Here is an 11556-nt window from a genome sequence, read left to right as displayed (position 1 = left end):
TTGATCCTTAGGGAAAACCCCTTTCGGATAAGTCCCTTCTTATCAGTAATTGAACTATTCTTAAGAATGGAATGACTCCTTTGTCGGAATCGAAAGCAGCACTTGTCAAAGAGATAACGTTTATTGTTTCTAGGAGTTGTTTACAAATGCTTCGTCAACATTGAAATAATCTCGAAGAACAAAAGCAGAATCAACGAAAATTGTTTGGATTGCGTAATTCTGAAATCGAAGATGAAATCGGTTCTAAATGATTGACAGAAATTAACTTTTCTTCCAAGTTCTTAAGATTTTCGCTGAAGTAGGGCATATAAGTTTGCTTTTAAAATATTTTAGTAAACATGAATGTAAGTAGTAAACAATACATTACATGTATTGTCCTTTACCTCCTCCCTCGTCACGTGGTATCCGATGATTCTATTTCGCTGTTTTCGGCAGAAGGTATATTCGGATCAAAGCATTTTGTTGTAAAAGCAGCGGTGTTTAAAATGTAAGAATAACTAAAATGACATCGGACAAGTGATGTAAAGGACACTAAGACTTTTTTGCACATTAAAAGGCACGCCCAAGTTAAGGCTGTCTGGTTGTCTCATTTAGAAGCGCGTTAATTGCTTACCGATCACTCCCGCATAAAATGGAACTCTGCGTTCGAGGAGGCGTGGCGAAATGCCTTCTCGTGAAAAACACAGTATACGAAAAGAAGATATGAGGTATTAATATCTTAGTAGTGTAGGAAGCATTAATCACATTTTAATGTAAAAGGAGGTGGGGGGAAAAGGGAGGGCGGCAAAAAAAATTCAGAATAGTTCTGACACCATTCCTGCTGTGTTTCAAGCAAAATGACTCCTTCAAATATGACGACCCCCCCCCCCCCAACACCTCTCATTTTTTGGAAATAGTGCCCCAATTTTTTTTTTTTTTTTTCAGTTTTCGAGTTTCATAGCCATTATTTTTATTTGGAGGGGAAGGGAGCATTATATTAACCGTTAACATTCTTCTGAGGGGAGGTTAAACGCTCAAAAGCACCAACATTTGTTGAAAGTTATGATACTCAAACCCCTCCCTAATATATCCCTAAATATTTTAGGGTCAAAAATATTTTTTAAAATAATCAAAAACGCTCTTTATTTTCCAAGAGGTTTAAATTCTTTTCAGTTACTTTTAGGTGTTATGTTAACTAGGGTATCGGACTTACTCCTCTGAGCCGCATGTCTGAAAAAAAATATCACGTTGTAAAAAAACTTATTAAAAAGTTAACAGTACGTTATTTTTGTTAAAGGGGCAGAAAAAACGGTTATCTTTTCCTCGCAAATTTTTCAAAATTGAAGTACTAAAATTGCAATTTAAAATCATCTTTGGCGACATCTAGAAAGAGCGTGGGAGTCAGAGGTTATTTTCTAGGGAGGGGCAGTTGCCACTCGACTGTCCCCCTCTGGCTAAGTCCATGTTAACGGATACTAATTCAGATTAAAAAAGAAATTAAGTATGCTTGTAATGTATTTTTTTTTTTTTTTGTAAGTAAAGCATATTTATTTTACTTTTTATTGTGCGAGTAAAAAAATTTTAGTGAATATTTTACGAATTTTTGGTGCATGTTTTGATGCTCAGCATATAACCCGAGCTTTAATTATGAGTTTCAACACAAAAATAAAGAGGAGACTTTTTTAAAAAATCAAATTTAATGATTTCGTTTTATTGCATCTTTTCATCATTCAAGCAGTTTCATTTTCACCGAATCTCATTTGATTTTTTTTTCGTCACAGCAAACTGCTTCCTTCAAAAGCGTTTGCAAAATAAAATCTCAAACATATTTTAACAAACTTTAAAATGTACAAAAAAACATATGAATTCACAATAAAACATAACATTCAATTATCATTAGTTTTCTTCCTCTGTTGCAACGCATGAAATTATTTCTTTCAGCAGTAAACTAATTAAGCAGTATGTATCATATCACTAATTTTCATACATAAAAGAAATCATCTCTTTACAACCAATATTTTTTAAAAAACTCATTTCGAGTAGTTCCGTTTGTACATATGTTTTTAAATTCATTTTGTTGCATCAGAGACATTTTTTCGCCAGCGAGGGAGGGGAGGGGGCAGCCATTTTAAAGCTTCAAGTAATCATATGAGGCAGTGAGAAGCAAAGGGATGTAAGTGGACTATTTAAAGTTTCGAGTAAATAGCGTTTATTCAGATCCTAGGTAGGCTTTCATTAAAGAATATTTGTAAATCATGCTGTACACTAGGGCTACTAGTACTATTTCTTGTCCCACGACAGAGGAGAGATCCATCTACCATTTGTACCGGTTATCTCTAAGTTTTTAATTTTGCCACTTACATTCCTTTGCTTTCCACTGCCTCATATGCAATTCTGTACATAGAGGTTTTAAGGAGTTTTGGAGAAAACATATAATTTATGTAACTTTTTTTTTTTTAATTTCAAAATGAACAATTTTGACATTTTAGCAGGGTTTGTGATTTTTTTTTTTTTAAAGTCGGATTATTTTGATTTAATCGGATTTTTTTAAAATTTAAATCAGATTTTTTTTAAATGTTCAAAAAATTGTAAATATTAATTACTTTACATTTATAACCATAATATATTTCATACAATAATTCATTCAACTTACTTCTAAAATTAAGATAAGTTCTCTAACTATTCAATAATATTTTAAGATTTATAAATACGTTATAATGTTTAGATAAGATGTGATTTTGTTTTATGCTATGCTTAAAAGTTTTCCATTACCATGTATGAATTTAGTGTAAAAAAATATGTTGAACAATTACTTTTCTGGACTATATTAGTCATGGTGTGTAAGAAAAACTGCAAATTTTTATTTTGTACTAAACTAATTTTGGAGTAAAAGAATCGAGTGGAAATCTGTTACACACTCGGAAAGAGGGATCTATGTATTTTTGCCTGCTGAAGTTAAGATAGTATAATGCAGTGTAGTTAAATTTAGAGCAATACATTCTAAAAATGCAAAATTGATTTATAAAAGTAAAATCAACAGGTTTTAATTAAAGATTTTGTTAAAAAAAATAACTTAATTCAAATTAATTGATTTAAAAATCAATGATTCAAAAAAAAAATCACTTGATTTAAATCATAATTTCAATCACAATTTAAATCAAGCTGATTTAAATCAACGAACCCTGCATTTTAGCAACGCAAAATATTCATACTTTTGAATATCACTCCCATTAACAAAATGATTTCTTATAGATTTTTTCAAAATTATTTTTGAATGTATAGCTTGAATAATATACGATAAACTTCAAACATAACTTTAAGAAATACTTTAAAGCAGTCCCAAATCTTAAAATTTTACAATGTTGTTCAAAGGAAATGCATTTTTTTGTAAAAAAAAGAGGGGGGGGGGGGAGACTTCTTGATTTACCTTATCATTACATTTAAGGCAGACATTTATATCAGTTTCATTACAGAACACACACTTCATTTAGCTGTGCAAAATAATTGGAAGGGGGGGGGATTTCTTTTTGTTTACAACCTTTATTTCAGGTACATGCTGTACAAACGAATTCTTAAAAGTTCTGTGAAAGAAAATTTGGTAGACACTAACTAAATAAATAAAATAGTAAATAAAAAATAAAAAGAAAATAATAAAAGAAAAAAAACCTCAAATCTTATTGTGGTAGACACAATGAAATTTGAGCTTTTTCTTTCTTTTATTTATTATTTTCTTTTTATTTATTTAAATCTAAGAAGGTTCTTCTGCCTTTATATAGGAGTTTAGTAAGACCTCATTCGAAGTATGCTGTTCAGTTTAGGTCTCCTTAGCTCAGGAAAGATATTTCTGTAATGGAAAGGGTTCAAAGAAGGGTTACTAGACTTGTAAGGGAACTTTTAGATTTAGATTATGATAACAAACCTAATAGGCTTAATATGTATAGCCTGGAGCAAAGGAGAGTCAGAGGGGACATGATTCAGTTGTTCCAATTTATCAAAATGAAAGATGTCAACAGGTTAAATTTTTGCACGAAAAGCAAGACAAGAGGTCATTGTTTTAAGCTATTCAAATCTTTAGCTAACCTGAAAATTAGGAAAAATTACTTCTTTAGTAGGGTCGTGAGCACTTGGAACAGCTTACCGGAAGAGATGGTAATGAGCAAGGGGGTGTATAGCTTTAGGAAGGCCATTGATCTTCATTGGTGACTTATAAGCTGACTGGGACCAGCATAGCTAAGCCTAGATCCTGTTGCTGGTCATCACATTTGTATTTGTAAATATTTTTCTTTCTTTTTTTTCCTTTTTGAATAAAACTATTTTCTTCTGTATCAGGGTTGGCCGAATCGGACCCAATTGGGATGGACCCAATGGGTTTTTTTTGAAAAAACCCATTTAAAAAAACCCATTATTTAGCCCACTTTTGGTTTTTTTAAAATTTTGTGAGAAGTTTTAAAAAAATTAATTAATTTAAATACTTTTACAATTTAAACTTCTTTTTTATTTGTTCTTCACCACAGACAATGAACACAAAAAATGAATTTTGAGCTTTAATAGTATTTCTTAACTCTTAACGGCATTAAAAATATACTTCAAAGATTTTAAATAAATGTATTTAACTTTTTTCTTTAACTGGTCAATAAATAACTCAACTTATCTTGATCAAGTCCTGTCACGTCTGATTTTCTCAATATTTGTAGATTGTATAGAGGAAACTAGTTAAAAGGCTTTCATGTAAATTATTTTCTGCTAATCAACACGTCACAAATCTCGAATAAACACAAGGTAATTTTTTAGAAATAAACAGATTTTTCAAACGGTCTACAGAAAACAGAACAGGTACAGTATTTTCATTATTTTACAAAAAAGTTTAATATTTCTTACCCTGTACACAGAAATAGAAAAACAGGCAACATAAAATTCAAAGAAATGTCTTGATTAAGCTGGAATTCAGTAAAAAGGGATTTAAACGACTTGAGGTTCTACAGTTGCATAACAAAATGCATATTTGCATAACAAAATGAAATACTATAAAGTAAAATGCAAAAAAAAAAAAAAAAAAATGTAGTAATTAAAAACGAACAATAGATTTTATCACTCGAGAAGTAACTTTGCCTTAACTGTTGGTAATAATCAAAATTAAAAAAATCTGAAACTTTAACATTCTTGGGTTTTTTCGTCTTTTATACTTTTCTTCAGAAAACTCTGAATTTTAAATAGTTTTCGAGCTTTTTACCCGAAGATAATTTTTACACTTTGTCCATATACTTATGCTACAAGTACCCCACATTTTCCCTAAAACAAGACAAAAAAACCCACATTTCTTTTAAAAAACCCAACTTTAGTTGGGTTTTTTTTGGGTTTTATTTAAAAAAACCCAAAAAACCCTGGGTCCATGGGCTTTTTTAAAAAAACCCGGGTTTTTGCCAACCCTGTTCTGTATACATCAAAATTGAATATTACCCACGTGGGTTGTTAACAAATTTTCATATACCTCATCCCATAATTTGTTAAGTTTAACACTGTTGATTATGTACAAAGGGATGGCATATTAAATTAAAGGAAAAAAAACCCAATAACATGTACAAAAGGAAATACTCAAAATGTGCAAGCAACACACGGCATCTTTTCTTTGCAAAAACTGAATTTTGCAGTTGAGGAAGAAAAAACTTTATGAACATAAATATATACAGTGTAAAAGCAATATACTGTCCGACGTGCAAGTACAACCAGTGGGACAGTACAATCATTAACAAGCCTCACACACTATGCAATATACTAAAAAGCATCACAACTTTAGAAAGCACATTTCTAACACCCAAACAACAGCCGATCGAACTCACAAATCGAATTTTGAGAGGATAGCTTTAATTGCCCTGGACATAATTTTATTTAAGTGTTTGAAGATTGTAACCCACTTTTTTAGGAACTTCTAGTTAATAAGGTTATAATGCAGTTCATAGGGTTTTACCCACTTTTCAAAACTATCCATTGTGACTTATACTTTAGAAATAAATAAGGACACTTTTATGGACATTTCATTGACAACAACTAACCTTTTAGAATTGACACTTACTCCGGTGATCTAGTTTTCAAAAACTGAATTCATATTTAAATAAATTTAGTGTCCTTTTTTTTTAAATTTAATCTATGACAACCCACTTTTTAGAAATTTACCTATTACGATTCAATTTCTGGAAAACTTATCAATAGCGACTCTTAAAAACTTAAAAGATATCAACCTATATTAAAGATTTTTTATGGTTCAGTTATCAAAAACTTAATATCCTGTTTATTAGAAATTTTATTTTAAGTAACCCATTTTTAAAAATCTTTATCTACAGTGAACCACTTAATATATACATTTTACTAATTATTTCAAGCCCCAGATTAGGTTAACAACGTATGCTTCTGCTAAAACAGGTATAAGGGATTGTGTTTTTTAATCGTCAAGTATTTACTTTGAAACGAACTGTAACAGCAAATTGGGCTATTGATAGAATTCATATGATAAGAAGACTACTCCTGTTGCATGCATAAACCTCATAGGTAAAGAGTTACTGGGATTCCCTCACAGTTTTTCAAGGAACTCAAAAATGCTGGATGACGTGAAATGGATCCTTCAGATTCGACCAATCCGCAATGGCAGAAAAGAACTATTTGAATGCTTGTAGCTTGCTCTGGTAGCTCTTAATACTGCAATTGGTTCTTCAGGTCTTGCTCATGTGACTTATTTGATTTTTTGCCAACATGTGGTGTCTAGTTCATAGGCGGTTTATGGATTTGTGGGTTTGATCGATCTAACATCCGGACGTGGGAGTAAAATGGCAGTGAAATGTGCAGTAGTGATCTTCAAGATTGAGATAAAACTTTCTGTGCACACTATTTCAAACAGCTGAAGTAATTGCTGGAAGATTCTAGCAAAACAAAGGTTAAAACTTCTGTTTTAGTTTTTCAAGGTAAAAATTAAAATCTTAAAAGTCTGTTGTCTAAAAACAAGTTCTGCTGAGTATGAGCACAGTCGAACAAGTTGACAATAAAGAACTCAAAAGGTTTGTGTGATACATGGTTTTCATTTTTTTTTTCTTTTTTTGTATAAGATTCGTAGTTTAAATCACCCACTGATTGAGGATGACCAAGGATATGTTTTGCTTCAAAAATTGGTATCAAAACTGATACTTAGGTAATTACTTTAGAAAGCTGGCAATGATTAAAGCATAACTAACCTTTAAAAAAATAAATAATAGTAATAATAATAAACAGCATCTAGTACACATCTAGCATCAGCTCTTGGCATTCATTTGAATGCTACTCCCTCCCAAACAAAAATGATATGCTTATTAAATAACCCCCTCAGTTGTGCTTTTTGAGATTTTTTCGGCTTAGCTTTCGTTAAAATTTTTTTTTAATTGTAAGCTTCCTGCTTGCTGGCCCAATTTGGCCCACAGGCCGTAGATCGGAGACCCCTGATATAGACATATGATGCTACTTTATAAATTGCACACCAATTTACACACACCAGACTTGATAAATTAGAGTGAATAAAACTATTTCCTTTCCTATGTCACATCATTTTTGATCAGCTCATACGTTAATAAACAAATAACTACATATTTCTATAACTGTTTTTTCTCCCCTTATTATTATTATTATTATTATTATTTTGTAATAATGAATATGTTGGATGGTTGAGAAGAAAAAAATCTATATCATTTTCAACTGATTGCTAATGTTTCAGCAAAAATCAACACGATCCACTCCTTCTGAATTCCTTAGTCACAGCCTGTTCAACTAACTGCTCTTACCAAGTTCTAGGGGTGAAAAGATATGTTGGATAATTGTACCATCTTCTTTTATGGACGGATCTAGGTTTATTCTTGAACAGTTATTCGGAAAATCTGATTTATTCCAAAATATCCATCTAGCTGTCTTAGATACTTTAAAGATAAAAACAAAATTTAACAAACAAAAATGATAAAAATTTCACGTACATGACAAAAGCTAATATCACAAAAGAAGTAAAAGGATATTTCAAATGATCACTAAATAGCCTTTAGCAAGAGAAAAAATGGTCAATAAATTGCTTGTTGCAACAAATCTAGTTACAAATAATAGTTACCTGGACAACCTAAGACCATGGAAGAAATTGAAATCTCTCCGAGACAGTAGCTCAATATATGTATATTAACTATTTGAATCTATTTTATTTCGCCGATATATGGGTAGAAACAGAAAACTTCAATAAAACTCATTATAATTATAACTTCTAGTACAAACAAATTTTTGAATAAGGCTAAAAGAAGCTACCTAAAGTGTCTATGACATCCACTGAAGTGTTAAAAAAGCTGACTGAAGAATTGGAAAGGTAAGAGAAAATCGAGACAAAGTTGAAGTTAAGACACATGGGTGATTTTAACAAATAAACAGCAATTAACTGAATGAAAAATGAAATAGGATGATTTCAAGAAACATTTCAGAATATTTGTGGAATTCAGAATGAAAAATATACTGTTGTTAGCAATGTTAAAGCTTTTGCTAGGGACATTTGGCTCTGCCACAAAAATTATTTAGGCGAAGGAAGATATAAATAGTATATATTTATAATAGAGGTGAAAAATTGTTTAGTTTTTAATAAAATAATTTGATATGTATTTTCTTTAATATCAAACTAAACATAATTGCATGCTTTTTATCTGATATATTTCCAAACAAAAATATTTCATGTAACAGCATACTTCATGATCTCGGAGAGTTTCGAATACAGTGAGAAATACCTTTAACGGACAAACTCCAAAAAGATGATTTTGCAAATATTTAACAATTCTTGACTGTAAAAAGTTTGCAAAATTCCTCATCTGTACAAGACAAGCTAATTTGTTCCGTGAATCTGAGGGAAGTTTCATTGGAACAAATTTATAACCATCAAACTCAACAAAATATTTCAATAGCAACAGTAACAGTTAATAAAAGTATTTCATCACATCCTATTCTCACTTTAATTGTTATTTTCAAAGCAAATAAGACAATAGATAATAGCTATTTGATACTCAGGCTTTTACAATCCAAATTAACTCAATAATTTTTTTTTTCTCCTTTGGTTGCTATTAGTCTGTCAACAATATTGCCACCAATTTTCTGCAAATATCCGCAGTCCCTTATACCCAATAGCTTTTCGTAAAAGCCATTGGTTTGCACACTGTGTTTATGGATAGCCCATTGAGCAACTGTTCAACAAAACAGCACCCTTTTACTCAACAGAAGAGAAGAAGCAAAGTGATAAATACATGAAATACAGAGCTAACTCAGTCATTCCAGCCGAGGACTGCAGTTTTGTGCTTGTTAGCACTAATCAGCCCGACATAGGAAGTGACTGAGTTGGAAGTGGAAAACCTCTTAAGGAAGCCAAGGGTGCCAAACAAACTGGGAGCTAATATAGAATCAGCAACAGTCCTTGGCTGGAATGACTGAGTTGGCAGTGTATTTCATGTATTTTTGCCTTAGCCCTGGCTAATGGGCGGTAACTTACTGAAAAGGGATAAATGTCACCAGAGTAACACAGTTTTCTCGAACTAATTTGTGAATTTTTTTATACTAAATTTCCTCATTAATTGAAAAGATCTGGATAAAAATCTGCTCAACTAACATTTGGGCACCAAATTTTTCCGAAGAAAGATCGTAACAGCTCAGTTTCAATTTCTAATATTTTAGGCAAGCTTGTTCACGTGTACATTTTTTTTTAAATGAAAGTGAGAAAAGTAATGTGAAGAAACACTCTAGGAAAAAACTTAGTGTTAACAACTTAAGATACTTAAGCAAGCATTTATAGACCAGTGACTTGCACAATAGATTGACAAAACAATAGTAAGCTTTAGGATTGATAGTGAGCCAAAAGTAAAACCAAAGATAGGTCTTAATATTTGGATGCCATCACTACAAAGAATTTGCACTTTTTACAGACGAAAAATATACATATTCCTACAGGTAAAGCATCTCAATAACATGAACACTTAACCCAAAGACCCATATTTTTAACAAATTTAAAGAGAAAATTAAAATTCAGAGCTGCAAAGTAGGTAGGGGGTAATTGAGCTACTTTCGGAAAAGTACCACCCCGGTATACCGACACCCAAAATGAACCATAAGCATATTCCCCAAAATGGTACTATTAATTAGTTAGTACTTACATTTCATCACAACCAGGCCAAAACTTGCATAACTCAGCAAAAATGCTTCACATTTCCACAGACAGAATTTTTCATTTTGGCAACCAAAGACATTGCCAGTACACTCAAAGATGTTTTTGTGCATCATTTGGTTCTGAGAATACTGTTATAACTAAGACAAACCTGGTTGCAATAATATGTTAAGTACCCCCAAATTATGTGATGGAAAGATTTATATATTTTCTGTTAGTCATAGCCCTTAAGGAAAAGTTCCAATTTATTGTCAAAACAATTTTTTTGCACTTTTTTCTCCAAGGATGATTTTTTCATAAATACCGTCTGACCACGGATTGTATGGAAAGACAAACATCCGTTTTACAGCCGGAAATGGACGAATCTATGATTTTTTTTAACCGATGTCAGCTTTTGCAGAAGCAGAGTCTCATTCAAATGAGCCGAATACGCGCATAAAATTTTTACTTTCTCCCCTTATTCTCAGAGATTCCTCTTATCTGGACGTTTGAAGATTCCATGCAATCCGTGGTTGGACAGTAACTGCATTAAAGAAACTAATAACACCATGAATGGTGAAGGGATGCTTCTTTTAACTTACTGGAGTTGTAATTTGCATATTTCTTTGAGGTAGCAAAAAATTTATATTTTTTGAAGCCACGGCACAGACCTATAAACTTTCAAAAAATCACAGATAACTTGGTGATTACTTTTTTGTAAACAATATAGGTCATAGATGATGTTGTCCTAATTTAATTTTTGTCTATTTATTATTCATAACAGAATTTTAATAATTCATATTTCTCAAGTTCAGTTTATACTGTGCAAAAATTATTGGTCGTTACATTTAAAGAAAAAGTTTTCCTGTAAATAGGGAAGTTTTGACTAAGTGTGACTAAAATCCACAGAAAACTGAATGTGAATAATTTTTTCAAAATGTAAAAAACTTGTCATGACTTATAAAGCAGCCTTTTGATTTAACACTGGATTTTGATTAACAGAATAACATTCTGCAGCAAATACTGTCTTCAACAAGGGCTATCACTAAAAGAATTTTCTTAAAACCAAATAAAAAAAAAAGATTGGTTAAAATGCGTTGAGCCATCGGCAATAAAAATCACACAAGCTATCATGCTAAAAATGCAGATGCTAATACAAAATAAGTTACCATCTAAGTATATTCTCAAAAGTGCACAAATGTGTTCAAATACTGCTCTGAGGTTCTATTTAGACAGACATAAAAGTTATGTACAAAATGTCACTTTTTTCCCTAATATAGCAATACTTTCTAACATGGCGCTTTGCTCAACAACAGATGCATTGGGCAATGATGAAATTTTGGAATGTAAGCGTTAGTTTTTAATATTATTATTTTACACCAAAATAACTGCAAAAGAAAACTAATGAT

Source organism: Uloborus diversus, chromosome 2, assembly GCF_026930045.1.
Source record: "Uloborus diversus isolate 005 chromosome 2, Udiv.v.3.1, whole genome shotgun sequence".
NCBI lineage: Eukaryota > Metazoa > Arthropoda > Arachnida > Araneae > Uloboridae > Uloborus > Uloborus diversus.
Note: the sequence above shows the minus strand (reverse complement) of the source record.